Source organism: Petaurus breviceps, unplaced genomic scaffold (assembly GCF_028583685.1).
Source record: "Petaurus breviceps papuanus isolate PSGF00001 unplaced genomic scaffold, PetGlider_PUasm1.0 90515, whole genome shotgun sequence".
Classification (NCBI taxonomy): domain Eukaryota; kingdom Metazoa; phylum Chordata; class Mammalia; order Diprotodontia; family Petauridae; genus Petaurus; species Petaurus breviceps.
Window position 1 is genome coordinate 915,846 of NW_027187269.1, and position 21,552 is coordinate 937,397.

At 39.0% G+C, this 21,552-nt stretch overlaps 1 long non-coding RNA gene and 1 pseudogene across 1 annotated transcript in view; one reads left to right on the forward strand and one right to left on the reverse strand.

The window, feature by feature from the left end:
• Positions 1 to 21,552, forward strand: part of LOC138142052 (uncharacterized) — a 357,105-nt gene that overhangs the window by 39,287 nt on the left and 296,266 nt on the right. The gene's annotated exons all lie outside the window — the stretch shown is intronic.
• Positions 19,727 to 21,528, reverse strand: LOC138142031 (chromatin target of PRMT1 protein pseudogene; annotated as a pseudogene).

Genomic DNA, 21,552 nt, shown 5'->3' on the forward strand with positions numbered 1-21,552 from the left:
CTGACATTTTGCTCATTTTGTTATTAACTTTCTCTATTGAGAATTACATGTACTGAATGTTTCAAGGCTGACCATATTAATGACAGTCTTGTCCACATCTGCTGTGACATGTAGGCTCAAATCTCATTTAATTTCACTGTATCTTCAACCTTATCACCTCTTCTTCCTCAAGTATATCACAATCTACTTGATCATCATCACCAACAACCAGTTTGGGATTAAAATGAAATACTCAGTAGTCACTGATCACTATTACTTTTCCTGCCTTAAAATCTGCTTTCCTCTTTTCCATATCTTACTTAAACTTATACATTTTTTTGCATCTTTTCTTCTGTGCAAGAGCAGATTCTAGAAAATTTTTGGTTAACTAATTTTGATCCTAAAGAGGAGCACACTTTCTATTTTATCTTTTAATGAATTTTTTTCTTCTTTTTCTTCTTTCTTGTTGTCTTCTTGAAGATACAAAACCAGGAGGAAGAGCATGACAGCACATAAATTATCTATACCTCTGAGACAAACCTCAAGACAGCTGTATTTTTAAAAATTTTCAATAGTATTAAGAAAATATTTACACATTTGAGTTTTTTGTTTTCTGCCTCATTTTGCTTCTTGTTTAATACCTCTAGTTTTTTTCTCATCTTGATTATTCATATCTTTTTTAAAAAGTTCTTTATCTCTTACATCTATTAAAACACTTCATTTTTCACATTTTATTTGTAGAGACAAATCATTGTTAAATTTACATTTATCCCCTCCTGGGTCATTCAAAGAATGCATATATCCTTGATTTGAAATTGGTACCTTTACTTATTTTCTGAGCAGTAACCAAAGGTTTAAACAGTTCCTTTAGCTTTTGTAGTTCTTAATTCTTACCATTCTTCTTCAATTTATTATCAACTTCATTTCTTGGGGCTTGTTATGTATTTTGTTTAATAAATTTAACTTGATGAGTCACAACCTTAATGACTTACTTTGCCCCTTTCTTTTATTCTTCAAATCAAAAGTTTTTTCTTCAGTGATTTTCATTTTTTTCCCCTTCTCTGTCTTCTTGTTGCCTCCAGCTATAAATTGTTTCTCAGGGGGTATCACAGAGAAAGGTAGTATGAACCAGATGCAGACACTGTACCACTGAGGCTGAATGCTATGAAATAGAGAAGAGAAGACACCATTGTCCAGCATGGAATATGAGAAGCTAACTTTGGAGTAAAAAGTGGCCTTTGCAACATCTTGCAACTGGTATTGTTGTGTAGTATGGGAGATGGGAAGTGATCCTTTCAGTCACTCTGGTAGTCATTTTTCCTCTCAGTCAAGTCATTCCTTTTTCATGGAATTCTGTTTATTGTATTGAGATAGTCTTTTCTGGGTTTACCTTTATGTATGCATAGTTTTTTCCTTATTGCTTGGTGTTTTCTTTGGTTTAGTCATTGTTTTTCTCTACAACTTGTTAGATTGTCTCTTTGTGCCATGGAAAGGTTATGTCCCTTCTGGTCCTCTTAGATGGGCTGCGTAGGCCTTTTTTGGTCCTGTCCTCTATGAAGTCTGAAAGCCACTGCCACTCCATTCTGTATTATGTGACTGGCATTAGACTCCCTTCTCTGACTCAATCCATGGATTCTATCTCCATTTCCTGGTGGTCAGCTTCTTATGCTAGCTTCAAGTCATCTCCTTCCCCACCCCCATTTTCTTTGTACAAGCCTTAATAAGAAATTGGTTCCATTTCCAGCTATAGACTTGACAGACTTTAGATATTGAAGATGGTGTTGATTTCAGGCCATCTGCAAGGCTTCTTAGTGTAGTTGCCCAAGTACTGTTTTGGCCCTGGATTTTGCTATGGCTCCTACTGCTTTGAGGAGTGAATGCTCAGGAAGGTTCTGTTGACCTCTTCAGTGATCTATAGAGCTGGCTTTAACCCCTGCTTCTGTTCTGACAATCTAGGTTTGGGATTTCCCCCTACCATTTCACTGCTCTGGAATATCCTTGTTGAGAATCTCCTGATTTCAGTCCTAATTTGCCATGGTTTGTGCGGGTTTCCTGAAGTGATCTTAAGCCCAGAGGCTTAAAACTCATTCATTGATCTAAAGAGGGATATTATAAGAAAATTACAATTTGGAATCATATGTACTAATTATATGTAATAAACTATATATATTTATTGATCCAATGATGTCACTATTGGGTGTATACTTGAAGAAAGTTAATGACAAGAAAGATCCCATATAAAATAAACATTTATAGCAGCATCTTTTTGTACCAGAAAAAAGTTGGAAACAAAATGGATGCCTATTAGTAGGGCAACAGCTCAGTGAATTTTGTCTTAGGAATGTAGTCATATAAACAAGAAGATATAAATATGAAGAATTCAGAGTAACGTGTTTGAACTGATGTGAAGTAAGCAGACGCAAGAGAACAATTGACACAACAATGGCATGAATAGAAAAAGAATATTGAGAGACAGCAGAAATCAAATTAATACAATGGCCAAGCTTGATTTCAGAGGGCTGATGGAAAACATATTTTCTCCTCAGCAGAGAGATGGTTTGGAATGAAAGTTATGTTGTCAGAAGTGGTTAATCTATTGTTTAGTTTTACTCATTATACTGCTTTGAGACAAGGCTGGTTTCTAGTGTGTCTGCGTGGAGGAGATGGGGTTCATTAGGAAATGGTAATGAGGAGAAGAAAAGCATGAATAATTTTTTTAAAGTCAGTTGCATAGCTGTGTAGTCACAACTTGTCACATATAGCATCACTTGCAAAGATTGTCTAGTGATTAAATTGATTTGTGCATTATATTCAATCTAAATACCAGGTCTGGAAAAGAGGAAGAGTATTAGTTCTAAGCAATGTGCCTGTAAATAGCAATGTTTTAGAATATACGTCAGATTTCAGTAAGGCTTGTCTAGGCATCATGACTTTGCAGGATGCTAATATTTACAAATGAAATTTTGACCTTAAAAATTAACCAAACCAAAATGGAGAAACAAAATGAGTGGAAGAAATGCTGGCAAGTCTGGTGAATTATGAATCAGAGATGTGATTTGGTGTATGATTTTAGAATCAACTGCATCTAAATCCCATTGCCTTGTGTGAAATTCTTTACATAAACAAACTGCTCTCTCTTATTGGGAGATAGGGTTTTTCATTTTTTATTTGGATTTGAATTAATTTTATAACTATACTATTGACAATACTATTTCACTTTGAAGATAGTGTTTACTTAGCTTTTCAATATCCTGCTCAAAAATTTCATTAATTATTTTCTTCCTGTTCCCTACCCCCAACTTATTTCCATTCACAGTCTCAGTTTGACAAGTCTGAATAAAAGCCTTAAACAGTATTTCCTGTGCTCAGTAAACACTATCAGATAACATGGAACCATGGAAATGTTTCAAGAATTGATAAAGTTTGAAAACCGAGCCTTTCACAAATTCTCTTAGGTCCTTGGCAAAAGGAAACAATTACTAAACTAGGTGCCCATTTGCTTCTATCATGAAGCAGTTTAAAAAGGAATTAGAAGTAGGGACAGAAGGATCCTGAAATGTTGATGTCCATCCTTTTGTATCCTGTGATTGGAAAATTTAAAAAGGAACATTCCTGTGAATTTCAAATGAAAACTCCTAATACATTTTTAAAATTGTTTTTTTTAAGTTCATTCATTTATTCAAATAGATTTTATGGAGCACCTACTATTTTAAAGAAATTACCTAGAAGACAGGTGGAGAGATAATTTAAGAATCCTTAAACTCTCAGAAAACTATGACTATCACCCCCCCCAAAAAACAAACAAACAAATGAACAAAAACACCCTGACCTGTCCTTTGCCTCTTGAGAGCTCAGCACAATGCCTGGCACATGAGAAGCACGTAATAAATGTTTATTAATTGATTGATTAAGAGCACTGTACATTCAAGTCTTCCTGGAACTAGCCTGTTTTGTTGTGAGTATTCACATATCCAGTTTAATCTGTGACTTTGAAGGTCCCCATTATGGGCTTCTGACTACCCTGGGGCTTTCTGGAGGAGCCCACTTCTCTCACTTCTCACTACAGAATCCTGCAGACTTCTTAGGTCTTTTGCCATTCTCTGGGAATCTTTTGGCTTGTTTACTGGTTTTGCTGGTAACCTCACATCCTATTGCCCTTCACCGGCTTCTGGCTGACTTTTTGTGCAGTTCTAAGGTGAAAGAAGTCTTTCTGTTTTGCATGGGACTTATTCACTCTGTTGCAATATTTTTTAGATTTTGTAAAATGGAGTAGATATGTGGAACTGAACTTTCTTCCTCTCTTTAGGTAATTTAGTCATATTTGATGTCACTGAGTTCTGATTGTCTCATTCCATTTATCAAAGAATCCACTATTTGGGCAAAGTTTTCCAACTTTTTTTGATAACCATCTATTCTCTCATTTAAAAAAATTCTGAGCTCTTTTTTTCATTTCTAATTCTACTATTATCTATTCTTTCATTTCTTCCAGAAACTCTTGGAAGTACTTGTAGTTAAGGCATTTCCCCCTGGAGGCTTCACTTATAGCTTTTGAAGGGTTTCTGTCTTCTGGGTTTATCTTTTGGATTTCTTTTGCACAATAATATTTCTTCATTGTGTTTGGAGTCTTCTGCTTATTCATATTTTTGTCTCCAGGTTTGAAATGAGATTTGTGTTTGTAAAGTTACCTCTGACACTCCTGAATGGCTTGAGAAAGACTTTTTTCATCCTTTTCTCTCTGTAGTCTGGGTACTGCTACTATTAATTATCTGGATGTGATTGCTAGAATTAGGTCCTAACCTTCAACTCATTTCTTGGATTTTACCTCAATCTTCTAGTGGTCTGTTGTGGTCCACTAAGTCTCATCTGATATATTTCCCCTTTTCATGATCTTCAACTAGGGTTGTGTTTTGGCCCTCTTAGACATCATTGGGATATTGAAGACCGTGCTGGTCTTCGGTTGTCCTAAAACCAGCAGTTAGTTCTAGTGTCAAAAGACCTGATTTCAAGAATTAATTCTGCAATTTATTGGAGTGTGACACTGGATAAGTTAATTTTCTTTGGGCCTCAGTCTCTTTGTGATAGGTCAATATCTTGAGGTATTACCCCATTCTGGATAGGTGAGGTTTTTTTTTTTTAATGTATTGACAATTGTTCTTGAGAATTGATTAGCTCACAAGAATAAGACTTGGGGCACTGGTGTAATTTCCTGGTATTCTAGCTACAAAAAAGTCAGGGCCCAAGAACTCAGCTTATCTCTCCTTAAGCTTTTAACTGGCAGACCTGCATAGCCAATAGAGAGTCAGGAAAACTATGCCCAGCGGAACCAGTGCTGTATTGTTGCTGACTATCTTTTCTCTACTAGGGTTAAGTAAACTTCCTTTTGTTACCTAGCAGTTGTTTGAGTGTTTGATTTCATTCCAATCTTGAAACAGAACTAGCAAACTGGCTTGAGCCAGTCAGTCATCTGTAAAGTGAAAATAGTAGCAATTATCTAGGTCCAGAATTGAATAACAGGGGAACAGACTGTATTACAGTTGGGAAATCATGCAATGCCTTTAAAGATCCCAAATTGCTATATGCTATAGAAATCCATCTTCTAAAAAACCAAAATCTTCTTGTTGATACTATATGCATGAATTATGGAGCACCACATTCTCAAAAGATTCAAATTGTTAAGTGACTCAAAGGGGAATGGAAAGAAACATCATAAGCATCTTTAAGTAGCCTACAAACATATTACCAAAATTATTTGACATCAAGAATCATAGGACATAGATTTAGAGCTATCATTTAGATGGTCAACCTATTAATGAGCCTCTGAGGCAGGATTCACACTCATATCTTCTTGTCTCCAAGTTTACTACTCTATCCACTATGCCATCTAGCTGCCACTAAGAAGGATAGTCATGTGTAGTAAGGGTAAAAGGATAACACATGGATACCCCAATTGCTAAATGGAACTCATGAAATACTAAGAGAACAAAAGTTTCAGGTTAAGATGGCTGTATGAATGGTCAAAGCAGACCCCCAACTCTTTAAACATGTACTCCTGTAAAAATCTTAGAGGAGCAACAAGCTAAATAATGATAAAGACATCAAAAGAGAAACTAGAATAAAATCCTTTATTCAGCCCAGAAGTGAAACAAAAAGTCTTTTAGTAGCCTATAGGTACTTATAAAGGAGTCCCACCAGAAAAGCCAGTGTGATCACACTGGAAAGTGTGGATATTAGTAAATTAGTGAACATTTTTAAAGAGAAGAAGACAAATGGAAGACTTTTAGCATGAACCAGAGATACTCTAGAGGTACCTAAAGCCTGCATCACTCTGTAAAACTGGGTAGGGAGGCTGGAATGTTCATGTGAGAAATGTTGACAAAGTTTGGAAAGCCTTATAGCTCTGAATGTTCTGACGATGGTTATGTTGGCTGGGACCCAGAATCACTTAGAACAATGTGCTCAGGGCACTGGAATTCTACAGCACTTGGATATGAAATGCTTCAGATGGCCCTGAAGCCTACTGAAACTGGTTGATTTGTACAGCTAGGTGGCATAATGAATAGAATTCTAGGTTGGAGTCAGACCCAGAACTTGTATCCTTGCCTCTGACACTTAGTAACTCCACAAGTTAAGTTAACTACTCCATGTCTCAGTTTCCTTATTAGTAATTTTTGATTTTATAATCTCTAAGATCACTTCCAGTTCTAAATCTGATTCTGTGATGACAATTATGTGAAACCTTCCAGCTCTCTGGGTACAGGCTTGTCATGAGGTTTTAAAGCCAGTTCAGATTTGACTTTGGGATGAAATGAGGCATTTGTGAGATACTGAATATTTAACAAAGGGAATTTTACTTTGTTCTTACAAAGCAAGGATATACAACAAGGATACATAGCACTTGGCTTCTCTGGCATTGTCTCCATCTGGAAATTTGTCTTGGCTTGGACTTCTTATTGGTTCTAGGATAGGAAGCTGTGCCAGAGAAGCTGGGGCCAATTATACTCCATGACAGGAGGAAGATTTACCAGGGAAGCTGGGGCCAAAGGAAGTTGTGTGCAGGTTGTGTGGATAGGGAGAAAACTATAGTCAGGGTAAGGGGAGCTGAGTCAGGAAAATGCTATCTTACTGCATAGGGGAAGTAGAAGTCAGGAATAGAAACATAGGAACTTGAGGATGTCTCTAAATAGGATCTGACCACCCCACTCTATGGTGTAGGAGGGGGTGAGTATTGGCCCTGATATACAGTCTCACAAATGAGGGATTGAGGAGAAAGAAATTAGGAAAGAGAATAAGACACTTGAAAATTTTGAAGTATGATTGGTCTACAGACAATCAAGTGATGTACTTAAAAGATGAGAGTAATTCTAGAACGACTAAAATGAGAGCTTTAGAAGAAAAAAAATGGCTTGACTATCAGAACCACAAGAATACATAGAAGAAATAAAATGAATGATAAAGAATGATATTTTAAGTGACATAAGATGTCTAGAGGAAGTAAATGCAAGAACAAATAGCTTAGAGCAGAAGGTTGAAATTCAAATTATGGATTTACCAAAAATGAGAACTGACTAAACAAACCTGTCTCCTCAAGGGAGCAAGAAATATTAAAACAAAATCAAAAGATTGAAGAAAAAAGAGAGAAGAAAATATAAACTATCTACTATCAAAATCTTGTTATCAAAACTTCCAAGTTATCAAAAAACTTGGAAAGGAGGTCAAGGATGCATAATTAAAAATTATTAGACTCCCTGAAAAACATGACAAATAAAAAAGTCTGGATACCATATTTCAAGAAATCATAAATGAAACCTCCTAGAACTACTAGAACCAAAGTGAAAAGAATGAATCCGGCAGAAAGCCCCAAAGTGAAAACTTCTGGAAATAAAAAATCCAGAGCTTCCAAGTCAAAGAAAAAAAAATGCAACCATAAGCCTGAAAGAAAGAGTTCCAAGTACCAATAAACTATGGTCAGAAAACTCAGAAGCTATAACATGGAAGAAAAGATTTTTTGGAATATGATCTTCTAAAAGGTAGACAATAAAGAATTGCAACTAGGAATAAATTACCCTGAAAGACTGATTACGATCCTATAGGGGAAGAATTGCCTTTAATGGAAAGAAGATTTTCAAGCATTTTTTATGACTAGACCAGAATTCAGTAAAAATTTTGAAATGCAAATACAGAAGGTAAGAGTAACTCACAAAGGTAAATGCATTTGAGCAAATGGAAGAAGCTTAATGATGGCAAAATGTTTACATTTTTGTGGGGAAGAAGAAATATATTTTTTCATAATCCTAATAATCTTTCAAGGGTCACAGAGGAAGTAGACAGAGGTCCTTTGTATAGTTCTGCTCTGTTTTGATGATCTTAATAGAGAAAAGAAAAGGAAGGGAAAAAGAATACACCAGAAAAGAATGAAAGAAAAAGAGATGGAACTATTTTTAATAACTGGACAGCATAAAAAGCATACAAACATGTGTAATGAGAGTGTAAATTTTAAAGATCTTCCCTGCCCCTAGGCTAACGTGCACCTGGAGCCTGGGGTGGGAGGCTTGTTTTTCAGTAGATACTTTTTGATTGGCCAGTGGGTCAATAAGGTTGTTACATTCTCTGAGCCAGGAGAAGGCTACACAAGCCCTGATGTGTAGCTTTGTTTTGGGACTCACTTTGAGAAGTGTTCTGTGATTTGATCTGAATTCTGGGAAGCCGTTGTTGGGAGTCCCCCGGCTTTGAAAAACCCAGAATGTGGAAACCCAGATGTTGACTGGGTATGGATGTAATGGTTGGACAGTTTGGAAATCTGTCTACTTGATGTTTCTGTCTTGATAATTATGCCTGTATACTTTGAGGTTCAGGGTGCTGACCTTTTCTCCTGAACAAGGTAAACGATATATGTCTGACTGATTAAAGTAAGCTTGTTAACCCATTTTGAGTTGCTTTCCTTTAACAAAGCAGATCCAAGAACCTGTATGGGCAGCAAACCCTGAGGACGTGCTTGGGGTGCTTGCTGCTACAACATGGAACACAGGATACAATTAGATTGGAAAATATATTGCAGATAAGTTATGAAAGGCTTTAAAATTTAAACAGAGGTAATTATAGTTTTCCTAGAGACTAATAGAGTATTATTAGAATTTGTTGAGTTAGTAGGTGACACTGTCATATTTAAGAAAAATTACTTTGGCATCAATATATAGGATGGAGTGGAAAGAGATCAGAGGCAGGAAGACCAATTAGAAGACTATTGAAATATTTACCAACATAACCAACAGACAAGTGATGCTATGGAGAGCATAGTGGCAGAAGCTGGGGAGGGGGAAAATGTGGATGATAAATTAGAGAAGTTCTACTGACTTGAAGCGCATTCTCCCAGCATGGCAATCAACAGAATTCTTGGGGACTTGGGAAATTTTATTAATTTTAATTATTTAAAAATAATTTAATTGTTTAAAACTTATAAAAAGCATTCTTTTTACAATCTTTAAAAATATTTTGAGCTTTAAATTATAATTGTACTAATCTTTAATGAAAAATTATAGTTTATGCAGGGAAAAGATGATGACTATTGATGGCTGGTACAGCCTACTACTAAATCTTCTAGAAAGAAAAAAAAAAACTGGGAAACATGTTCCCAGAAACTCAGTTTATAGTGCAGGGTTTACTGATTTCACTGCTCAAATTACCTTTCAGATATCAGTTTCATGATCATCAACCTCCAATTTCCTGTTTTGCTTATCTTAGAATGCTTTTTTTTTCATGTTTGCACAGTCCATATGGCTTTAGCTTTGTGTGGATTAGATATGGAACCTGTTTAAAATGGGTTAGAATACAACATTTGTTTGCTTTGTAAAGTTTTAAGAAAGAAATGAAAGGAATCATAGCAATAGGAGAATGATACTGTATGTTTACAGTTTTACACTTAGATGTACGATTCAGAGGAACAGTGGTCACATTTCTTGTTTCTAATCTTCCTTTCTTTTTCCAGGGAGTGCATTTTTTTTTCTCCACCTATGTTTTCCATTGGATATAAATTCCTCTGCCATATTCCTCTGCCCAGGAAGATTTAGAAAGATATTCTTCAAAACAACCTTGTGAAATTGATAGCTCACTACCCTCATCACTAAGTTCTACTGTGTTTAAGATCGTCTTTCAACATGTGGACATGTTAATCTAATATCAGATCATATTTTCATCCATACAGGTTTTCTTACTTATTTCAAACCACCTTGGTTTTGGATGAGCACCAGAATGCTGTACATTCCATCTCTGTGACAGGAAATCCTATTTAGGGAAAAGACCAGGCAGTCAGGGAAGTTTCTTCATTCACTGAAGCTGGGAAGGTTGTGGGCTGCTTAGAACCAGGGTCTGAGAACTGAGATTCCTGGGATGCCTTGGACTTGAGATAAGACTAACCTATGAGCAGATTGGAGCATAACAGTCTTGTTTGCTGATAATCATAGTGCTGTAGTGGAAAGACAATTTTTTTTTCAAGTCCAATAATCTATGTTTGTGTTTTGGTTCCTACATTTAGTAGCTGTGTTGCTGTGGTTAAGTAACTTAACCTCTAAGTCTAAGTTTCCAACCTTATTTCATTTTAGCTTTCTGTGTTCCACCCTATTTCCTTGATATAGGGGAGAACTTGATTTTACATCTCCTACTTTTGTCAGTTTGCACAAGATATTGTCCATGCTTAGAATATACTTCTTCCTCATCTATGACTTTCAAAATCTTTATTGTTCTTATATTGGTTACAAGGCTTAGCTCAGGGGCCACTTCTTCCATGAAGTCTCTCTCAATCCCTCAAGTAGCTTCTTTTCCTACTCAATTTTTTTCAGACATTCATTTCATCATTCCACAATACCTCCTCCTCCTTTTCTTTGTTTCTTTCTTCTTCTCCTCCTCCTCCTTCTGCTCCTTCTCCTCTTCCTCCTCCTTGTTCTTCTCCTTCTAATTTTTAAAGAATTATTTTCTTCCTCCTCCTCCTTTTTGTTGTTGTTGTTGTTGTTCTCCTCCTCCTCCTTCTTCTGCCCCTTCTCCTCTTCCTCCTCCTTGTTTTTCTCCTTTTCCTAATTTTTAAAGAATTATTTTCTTCCTCCTCCTCTTTGTTCTTCTTCTCCTCCTTATTTGCAAGGCAATTGGGGTTAAGTGACTTGCCTAGGGTCACACAGCTAGTAAGTGTCAAGTGTTCGAGGATGTATTTGAACTCGGTCCTCCTGACTCCAGCGTTGATGCTCTGTCTACCTTGCCACCTAACTGCTCTCATAATACCTGCTTCTTGATGGTGGTATGAGGTATAGAAGATCTACGATATACCCTGATTTGGGACCCATTTTTAGTCTAGGATTTAGTAAATGGAGTTTTGTAATGAGAAATATAACATGCAAGGGGAAGTTAGATTTTTTTTTCCCCCAGGGGCTGAGATAAACTCTTGCATGAATGTTGGGAATGGGTGTGGTGTCTACTGTTGTCAAGACATATTGTAGGTCCTACTGTCATAGAAGAAGAGCTAATCCATTTGCCAAGATCTGTCTGATTTTTATCTTTGGGGGGAATCTTTCCTAAGTGGGGTTCACTTTTTTTTTTCAAACGCTTTATTAACTTCTGGTTTACATCATTCATTTCCTCAAGATTTTGAGTTACAAATTTTTTCCCTGTTTTTCCCCTACCCACTACCCCAAAATAGCAGGATATCCCCTCCTCCAATCTGCTCCCTCCCATATCTTCTCCCATACCCCCTTAGACTTTTCCAGTAGGTCATGGTGGATCTCTATGCCCCAATGCCTGTATATCTTATTTCCCAATTACATGTAAAATAGTATTAATAATTGTATTTATATATTTTAAACATTTTATTTTAAAATTTTGAATTCCAGATTCATTCCTTTCCTCCCTTGTCACCCACCCTTACTGGGAAGATAAGCAATTCAGTATAGGTTGTACATGTGTAGCTATGCAAAACATTACCACAGTAGATATATTGTAAAAGACTGACTATATTTCCCTGTTGTAGGAATGCAAATTTAAAGATCTTCCCTGCCTCTAAGTTAAGTGCACCTGGAGCTTGTGGTGGGAGGCTTGTTTTTCAGGAGATACTTTGTGATTGACCAGTGGGTCAAAAGGGTTGTTACATTCTCTGAGCCAGGAGAAGGCTATATAAAAACTTGATGTGAGGCTTTGCTTTGGGGCTCACTTTGAGAAGTGTTGTGTGATTTGATCAGAGGAGACTCTGGGCAGCCGTTGAGGTCCCCCCCCCCCGGCTTTTAAAAACCCAGATGTTGATGCTTCCCTCTTTGGTAACTGTGATTTGGTATGGATGTAATGGTTGGACAGTTTGGAAGCCCGTCCACACCTTATCTGTTTCTCTGTCTTGTAACTTCTGTCTGTATACTCTGAAGTTCGGGGTGCTGACCTTTTTCCCCTGAACTAGGTAAATGATATATGTCATTGATTAAAGTAAGCTTGTTAACCCATTTTGAGTTGCTTTCCTTTAGAAAAGTAGATCTAAGAACCTGTGTTGGCAGCCACCCTGGGGATGTTGGGGTGCTTGCTGCTACATTGCCTCCCTCCTATCCCACCTCCCACTTATTCTATTCTCTATTTTGATCCTGTTCCTTTTCAAAAGTGGGTGCTTCCAATTTCGCTCCCCCCCCAGCCTGCCCTCCCTTCCATCACCCCCCCTCTCCTCCCCTTCCCCCCTACTCTCTTGTAGGTATAGGGTATATATTTAGTGTGTGTGTCATTCCCTTCCTGAGCCAAATTCAATGAGAATAAGGTTTTGCCTTTTTGCCTTCCTCTTCTTCCCCTCCATTGTAATGATTTTCCCTTGCATCTTCTATATGATAGTTTACCCCATTCTGTCTCTCCCCATCTCCTCTCATTATGTTCCTCTCTCACCTCTTAATTTAACTTTTTAAGTATCATCCCTTCCTATTAAATTAGTCCTGTGCCCTCTATCTATGTATACCTGTAAATATATATTCACATATTCACATATGTATTCATATGCCCATATACCCTCCTATATAGACACACACATTATATATATATATTTCTATTCCCTTCAACTATTTTCATACTGAGAAAAGTTTCATCAGTTACAATTATCGTTTTTCCATGTAGGAATGTTAATAGTTCAACTTTGATCAGTATCTTATGATTTCTTTGCCCTGTTTACCTTCTCAAACTTCTCTTGCTTCTTGTCAAATTTTCTGTTCAAATCTGATTTTTTCATCAAGAATGCTAAGTCCTCTATTCCACTGAATGACCATATTTTCCCCTGAAAGATGATACTCAGTTTTGCTGGGTAGGTGATTCTTGGTTTTAATCACAGCTCCTATGCCCTCTGGAATATCCTATTCCAAGTCCTTCAATCCCTCAGTATAGAAGCTGCCAGAACCTGTGATATCCTGATTGTGTTTCCACAATATTGAAATTGCTTCTTCCTGGCTGCTCGCAATATTCTCTCCTTGATCTGGTAATTTCAGAACCTGGCTATAATATTCCTGGTAGTTTTCTTTTTGGGATCTTTCTCAGGAGGTGATGGATGGATTCTTTCAACCTCTATTTTGCCCTCTGGTTCTAAAATATCAGGGCAGTTTTCCTTGAGAATTTCTTGGAGGATGATTTCTAGGTTCTTTCTTTGATCATGGCTTTCAGGTAGTTCAATAATTTTTAAATGATCTCTCCTGGATCTATTTTCCAGGTCAGTGGATTTTCAATGAGATATTTCACAATGCCTTCTATTCTTTCATTTGTTTGGATCTGTTTAACATCATCTTGATTTCTCATAAAGTCACTAGCTTCCATTTGCTCCAATCTAGTTCTGAAGAAATGATTCTCTTCAGTGAGCTTTTGAGATTCTTTTTCCATCTGGCAAATTCTGCTTTTTAAGGCATTCTTCTCCTCATTGCCTTTTTTGATCCTCTTTTGCCATTTGAGTTAGTCTATTTTTTAAGGTGTTATTTTCCTCAGTCAGGCTGTTGACTCTCATTTCATAATTTTCTTGCATTGTTCTCATTTTTCTTCCCAATTTTCCCTCCACTTCTCTTATTTGCTTCTTAAGGTCCTCTATGGCCTGTAACCAGCTCATATTTTTCTTGGAAGCTTTTTGTGCATGAGTTCTGACTTCACTGTCTTCTTCCTGTTCCATGCTTTGATTCTTTTTGTACCCAAAATAGGAGTGTAAAGTTGGGTTGCTCTGTTTGCTTTGCTTCCTTTGCCTGCTCATTTTGCCACTCAATTACTTGAATTTTGGGCTTTTTGCCACAGTAAGACTCTGCTACCAGACAGGGGAGTTTCGTACCAAATGTTGGGGTTTTCTCAGCTGCTGAAGGTATTATTTGGGTGCCCTCTCTGAAGCCTTCACATGCTCTGGCAAGCTGGTCACCAGGATCTCCACCCAAGACTGCAATCCAGATCCAAGCAGATTATAAAGCAAGAGTGATTACCCCTCAGACTGGTTGCTTGGTTCCCCTATACTCTGCAGGCCAGGAGCTGAAGCTGCCACATGGGGGCAGCTCCTCAATGACTTCTCACCCCAGGGGAAGAGGCTGCTGCACTCCCAATTACTGGATCCCCAAATCCACATTGCACTCACTTCTCACTTTGTCCTTCGCATAATTCTGGAAACAGCCGCAGCTGCTGGTGATCTGGAGTCCCTCCAGCCAGCGGTTGGTCAGGCCTGCCCTGGGGCTAAAACCTGGTGTGGGGCTGGGGTCAGCTCCCAGAGCACTGCATTGGCTGATTCCTGCTGGCCTGCCGGGCTGTCCTCAGCAGGAGGTTAGCTTCTTTGTGTCATTTTGTGGATTCTGTAGCTCCAAAGTTTGTTTAGAGTCCCCTTTTACATGAATTGGGCAGTTTGGGGTTCACTTTCTACATGGCATTGTAGTTGGCAAGAACTACAACTAGCTCTTGCTTCCTTGGTTTCTTCTTAGGTGAGAGAGAGGATCCTCTGGTAGATCTGCTTCTGCAAAATATATCATTTCCATGATTCAAGCATGAACTTCATTGTGCTACTGAAGCTATTTGTTGGGTTCAAGCTTGATCACTTATGTCAATCTATTTGGTGGGCAGATAAATGAGAAAGATAGAGCTGTTAGTTTTTCAGTTCTTCTGCTTTTCAGGCCAGAGAAATCCCCCCCCCTCTTTAATACTGTTGGATTTGATTTTCCAATTATTTTGCTGCCATTGATTGACTAGATTAGATATGTCATTGGCCACAGCCCAAGAGTCAATGTAGATTAATGTCTCCTGTTGAGTGCTCAGTGCAAGGGCAAGGAGCCCTAAGTTCAAGTTACTATTACCATGAATAGTATGAACTTACCTTGAGGCACCTTTATCACAATGCTGAGCTCTGCTGGAATTGACTATATTTAATATAAGGGGTTCCATCAGTAAATCATACATCTATGTCCTCTAAGAGGTCAGACAGAGAGGGTCACAAAGTCACTAGAGCCATAGGAAGTGGGTTAGCTTCAGGAACATTTCTTTGGTGGCTTGTTTCGTCACCAAGTCATGTAACCTACTAAACCCTCTGAGCCCAGGCTTTTACAATTGCTACCTCCTGTGCTTGTCCCACCTTGTGGGACTTGGTCTTGGTGAGAATCCATTGGCATATGTGAATCTCAAGTCCCAATATGACATGAATGTTCCCAGTCAATGTGTCTATTTCAATTGGAGATCAGCAGCAGACTAATAATTGTTTCTCAAAGGTTGGAGGATTGATCATTGCCTTTGTAAATGTGCAGCTTGGCAACGGTGACACAAAAAAAAATACTGAAGAAAATAACATCTTACAAAACAGACTAGGCCAAATAGTATAAGATGCAAAAAAAAAAAAATCTGATGAAGAGAAGAATGCCTTCAAAAGCAGAATTGGCCAAATGGAAATGGTCAAAAGGTTCAATGAAGATAATAATTCTGTAAAAATTAGAATTGGGCAAGTGGAAGCTAATGACTTGATGAAACATCAAAAAACAATAAAACAAAACCAAAAGAATGAAAAAAAATAGAAGAAAATATGAAATATCTCTTTGGAAAAACAATTGGCCTGGAAAATAGGTCCAGGAGAGATAATTTGTTTTTTTCATTTTTCAAAAGCTTTATTAACTTCTCATTTACATCATTAATTTCTGCCAGATTTTGAGTTACAAATTTTCTCCCCATTTTTCCCCAACCCAGTACCACTCCAGAATAGCGGTCCGACAGGATATCCCCTCTTCCAATCTGCTCTCTCCCATATCTTCTCCCAAAACCCCTTAGACTTTTCCAGTAGGGCATGGTGGATCTCTATGCCCCAATGCCTGTATATCTTATTTCCCAATTAGTAGATGTATTGTAAAAGACTCACTATATTTCCCTCCCTCCTATCCCACCACCCATTTTTTCTGTTCTCTACTTTGATCCCATCCCTTTTCAAAGGTGAGTGCTTTCAACTTCCCTCCCCACCAGCCTGCCCTCCCTTCCATCATCCTCCCTCTCTTCCCCTCCCCCCTACTCTCCTGTAGGGTGAGATACCCTATTTAGTGTGTATTTCTTTCCCTCCCTGAGCCAAATTCAGTGAGAATAAGGTTGACCCATTCCCTTTTGTTTTCCTATTCTTCCCCTCCATTGTAACCCTTTTCCCTTGCCTCTTCTTTATGAGATAGTTTATCCCATTCTGTCTCTCCCCATCTCCTCTCATTATATTCCTCTCTTGCCTCTTAATTTCCCCTTTTAAGTATCATCCCTTCCTATTAAATTGGTCCTGTGACCTCTATCTAAGTATACCTATAAGCATATATACACTCATTCACTCATGTATTCATATGCCTGTATACTGTCTGATATAGACACACACACACACACACACACACACATATATATTTCTATTCCCTTCAACTATTTTCATACTGAGAAAAGTTTCATCAGTTACAATTATCATTTTTCCATGTAGGAATGTTAATAGTTCAACTTTGATCAGTAGCTTATGATTTCTTCTCAAGCTTCTCTTGTTTCTTGTATCTGGATGTTAAATTTTCTGTTCAACTCTGGTTTTTTCATTAAGAATGCTTGAAGGTCCTCTATTCCACTGAAAAACTATATTTTCCCCTGAAAGATGATATTCAGTTTTGCTAGGTAGGTGATTCTTGGTTTTAATCCCAGCTCCTCTGCCCTCTGGAATATCCTATTCCAGGCCCTTCGATCCCTCAGTGTAGAAGCTGCCAGATCCTGTATTATCCTGATTGTGTTTCTACAATATTGAAATTGTTTCTTCCTGGCTACTCATAATATTCTCTCCTTGATCTGGGAATTTCAGAACCTGGCTATAATATTCCTAGGAGTTTTCCTTTTGGGATCTTTCTCAGGAGGTCATGGGTGAATTCTTTCAACCTCTATTTTGCCCTCTGGTTCTAAAACATCAGGGCAGTTTTCCTTGAGAATTTCTTGGAGGATGATTTCTAGGTTCTTACTTTTATCATGGCTTTCAGGTAGTCCAATAATTTTTAAATGATCTCTCCTGGACCTATTTTCCAGGTCAGTGGTTTTCCCATGAGATATTTCACATTGCCTTCTATTCTTTCATTTGTTTGGATCTGTTTAACATCATCTTGATTTCTCTTAAAGTCACTGTAATGGGAATGCAAATTTGGAAGATCTTCCCTGCCCCTAGGCTAAAGTGCACCTGAAGCCTGGGGTGGGAGGCTTGTTTTTCAGTAGATATTTTTGATTGGCCAGTGGGTCAATAAGGTTGTTACATTCTCTGAACCAGGAGAAAGCTATATAAGTCCTGATGTGAGGCTTTGTTTTGGGGGCTCACTTTGAGAAGTGTTCTGTGATTTGATCTGTATTCTGGGAAGCCGTTGTCCAGAGCCCCCCCGGCTTTGAAAAACCCAGATTTGGAAACCCAGATGTTGACTGGGTATGGATGTAATGGTTGGACAGTTTGGAAATCTGTCTACTTGATCTGTTTCTGTCTTGATAATTCTGCCTGTATACTTTGAAGTTCGGGGTGCTGACCTTTTTCCCCTGAACAAGGTAAACGATATATGTTTGACTGATTAAAGTAAGCTTGTTAACCGATTGTGAGTTGCTTTCCTTTAACAAAGCAGATCCAAGAACCTGTGGTGGCAGCAAACCCTGAGGACGCCGGGGTGCTTGCTGCTACAGTCACTAGCTTCGTTTTGCTCCAATCTAAATCGGAGGGAATGATTCTCCTTATTAAGCTTTTGAGATTCTTCTTCCATATGGCAAATTTGGCTTTTCAAGGCATTCCTCTTCTCATTGCCTTTTTGATCCTCTTTTGCCAATTGAGTCAGTCTGTTTTTTTATGGTGTAATTTTCATCAGTCAGGCTGTTGATTCTCAGTTCATAATTTTCTTGCATCATTCTCATTTCTCTTCCCAATTTTTCCTCCATTTCTCTTATCTGCTTCTTAAGGTTCTCTATGGCCTGTAACCAGCTCATATTTTTCTTGGAAGCTTTTGGTGCATGAGTTCTGACTTCACTCTCTTCCTCCTGTTCCACGCTTTACTCATTTTTTTCCCCAAAATAAGAGTCTAATTTTGGATTCTTCTGTTTGCTTTGCTTCCTTGGCCTGGTCATGTTGCCCCTCATTCACTTGACCCCTGGGCTTTTTGCCACAGTAGGACTCTGCCACCAGACACAGGAGCTTCTGTCCCAAAAGTTGGGGTTTTCTCAGCTGCCAGAGGTATTAGTTGGGTGTCCCCTCTGAGGCCTCCACAGGCTCTGGCAAGCTGGTCACATACCCCAGTATCTCCACCCAAGACCACAATCCAGATCCAAGCAGGTGAAACAAGAATGATTACCCCTCAGACTGGTTGCTTGGTCCCCCTACACTCTGCAGGTCAGGAGCTGAAGCTGCAACATGGCGTTGGCAAGGTGTCTCAGCAGCTTCTTGCCCTGGGGACAAAAGCTGATGCTCTCCCAACTACTGGGTCCCAAATTCCACACTGCACTGACTTCTCACTTTGTCCTTTGCATCTATGTGTTGATGAATCTGGAAACAGCCACAGCTGCTGGTGATCTGGTGTCCCTCTCCCTGAGGGCTGGTCAGGCCTGCCCTGGGGCTAAAACCTTGGCTGGCGAGTGCCTGGGCTTGGCTCCCAGAGTGATGTGTTGGCCGATTCCTGCCAGCCTGCTGGGCTGTCTTCAGCAGGAGGTTAGCTTCTCTGCATCATTTTGTGGGTCCTGCAGCTCCAAAATTTGTTTAGAGTCCCTTTTTACATGGATTGGGGAAGGTGGAAGCCGGAGCCAGGTGGAGGTCCTGTTTCTACTCTGCTGTCTTCCAGGAGAGATAATTTAAGAATTATTAGAGAATACTTAAAAGTCATGATTTAAAAAGAATGTGATCATACTTTTGTGAGAAATTATCTTGCAAAATTGTATTGATATTCTAGAACCCAAGGATAAAATTGAAATTGAAAAAAAAAATCCACCAATTACCCCTTGAAAGAGATTCCAAAATGAAAACTCCCAGGAATATTATAGCCAAATTCCAGAGCTTCCAGGTCAAGAAGAAAATATTGCAAGCAGCCAGAAAGAAACAATATTGATATTGTTATTCCACAGATATTGTGGAACCACAGTCAGAATAACACAAAATCTATCAACTTCTTTGTTAAAGGATTGGAATGCTTGGAATATGATATTCTGGAAGGCAAAGGAGTTAGTATTACAACCAAGAATCACCTAGCTGGCAAAACTGAGTATAATCCTACTGGGGAAAAAGTATACATTTCAAGTATTTCTTTTTTTTTTTTTGGATTTGAGAATGGTTTCTTCTTTGTTACAATGAACCAGAAATACAAGATTCTATTGAAACTGGAACAGCTGACAAAGGTATCATTGAGCTTTAAAACTTCAAGGGGAAAGAGATAAATAAGCAAAGCCAATGTGGGTGGTAAAATCCAATGTTCTAGACTGAAAACTGTTTGGTTTTTAACAAATAAAGATAATAGTACTTCTAAAGCGTTCTCAGAACCCACCTGGCAGTTAACCCTGCCATAATTCTCTCCTCTCCCTTCTCCAGAATCTGCCAAACAGCCCCTCTCTTTTGCTTCACGTAATAGCTTGACCAATATTACCCATTTTGTTCATGATACAAAGTGCAGAGGGAAAGCTTATGTATCAAGTAAGGTGGCTTATTACTATGGATAAAACCTTGATCTATGTGAGGTATGGACTTGCATGGTAAAAACTTGATTACCATTGGTCATTTACACAAGATTGTTACCTGGCCTCTGAGGTAACAAACTAGCTTCCTCTCATTTGTTGCAGTGTATCTGAATATGTCTTCTGTCCCCAGATTTCTTAAAGTTATTTTTTAAAGAACAGAACAATGACCAGTTCTTTTATAGCTCTTTAAAACCTCTGTACTGAGGAAAAGCTTTGAATGTGAAATTTGTGCTATAGTATTCTTTAGGACCTTAGTTCAAAACCTGAAGGCTGAATGGGGACAGCATCAGCATATGGGAGTGAAGTGAGGGAGGAGGCATATTCCAGTCACCAGGCAGTAACATTCAAGTTCAGAGAGGAGAACAGAAAAAAAAAAAATAATACAAAAAAAACCAAAACCACAAACATTTCATTCAACACAGTATCAAAAAGTAAAGGAACACACAAAATGTATGAATTGGTGGTTGAATAAAGTCCACAACCTAGTATGATAGATCCTTTCAGCATCTGTCAGGTCTTCTCATTTGTTAGCTCAGGGTCTGTACAGATGTTATGAACTTGAAGAATAGTCTGACAGAAAGGCCGGCCTCAATCATTGGTCTCAGGGTCTGTCTGAGCCATGTATGCATCAAGCTCAGCATCCAAGTGTCCCTTTGTTTTTGATATATATGCATCCAACTGGTTGTCAAGCTGCTCCTTGGTCAGTGCAGGTCGGGCAGAACCTCTACCTCGTCCCCGACCTCTACCTCGACCTCCAAAGCCCCCTTGTCCTTGGCCTACCATGCCTTCACCTTTACCACCGATTCCTCCACGGCCCATTGCTCCTCTTCCTAGGCCCCCTCTCCCAGGGCCTCCACGACCTCGGACACCACCTCTTCTTAATCCCATTCGGGGAGCTACACCTAGTCCACCTCGGAGCAGGTTTTGACCTCGAAGAGACATCCCTCCCCTTAGCCGGGCATGTCCTCCACGAAGTCCTCCTCGTGGCAAGCCTCTCTGGCCCACGGGCACACTCCGTCCTCCAACTGCTCTCCTGGCCAGGGGGCCAGTGGGGCGGCCTAACCGTGCCTGGATGTTACTTTTACCTAGACGTTGTTTTAAGCTCTTCTACTTAAGTTTCAATGCTGCCTGGACAGAGGGTCTATTCTCCATCTGCTGGGCCAGTCTTCTGTTTCTGGCACTGGCTAGCTGCTGTTGCTGCTGCATTGTAGCCCGAATATTCACTGGCAGCGGCTGTTTGTTCTTCAGCATATTAGTAAAGCGCTCATTTAGAGACATCTTGGTGGTTCTTTTTAGCACGACTTTAGGAGCTGACTGTGCAGCCATCTTCAAATCCCGGGAATCAAAGGACACGGACGCCAGCACTCCGCCGCCGCCCCCCCCCCCCCCCCCCCCCCCCCC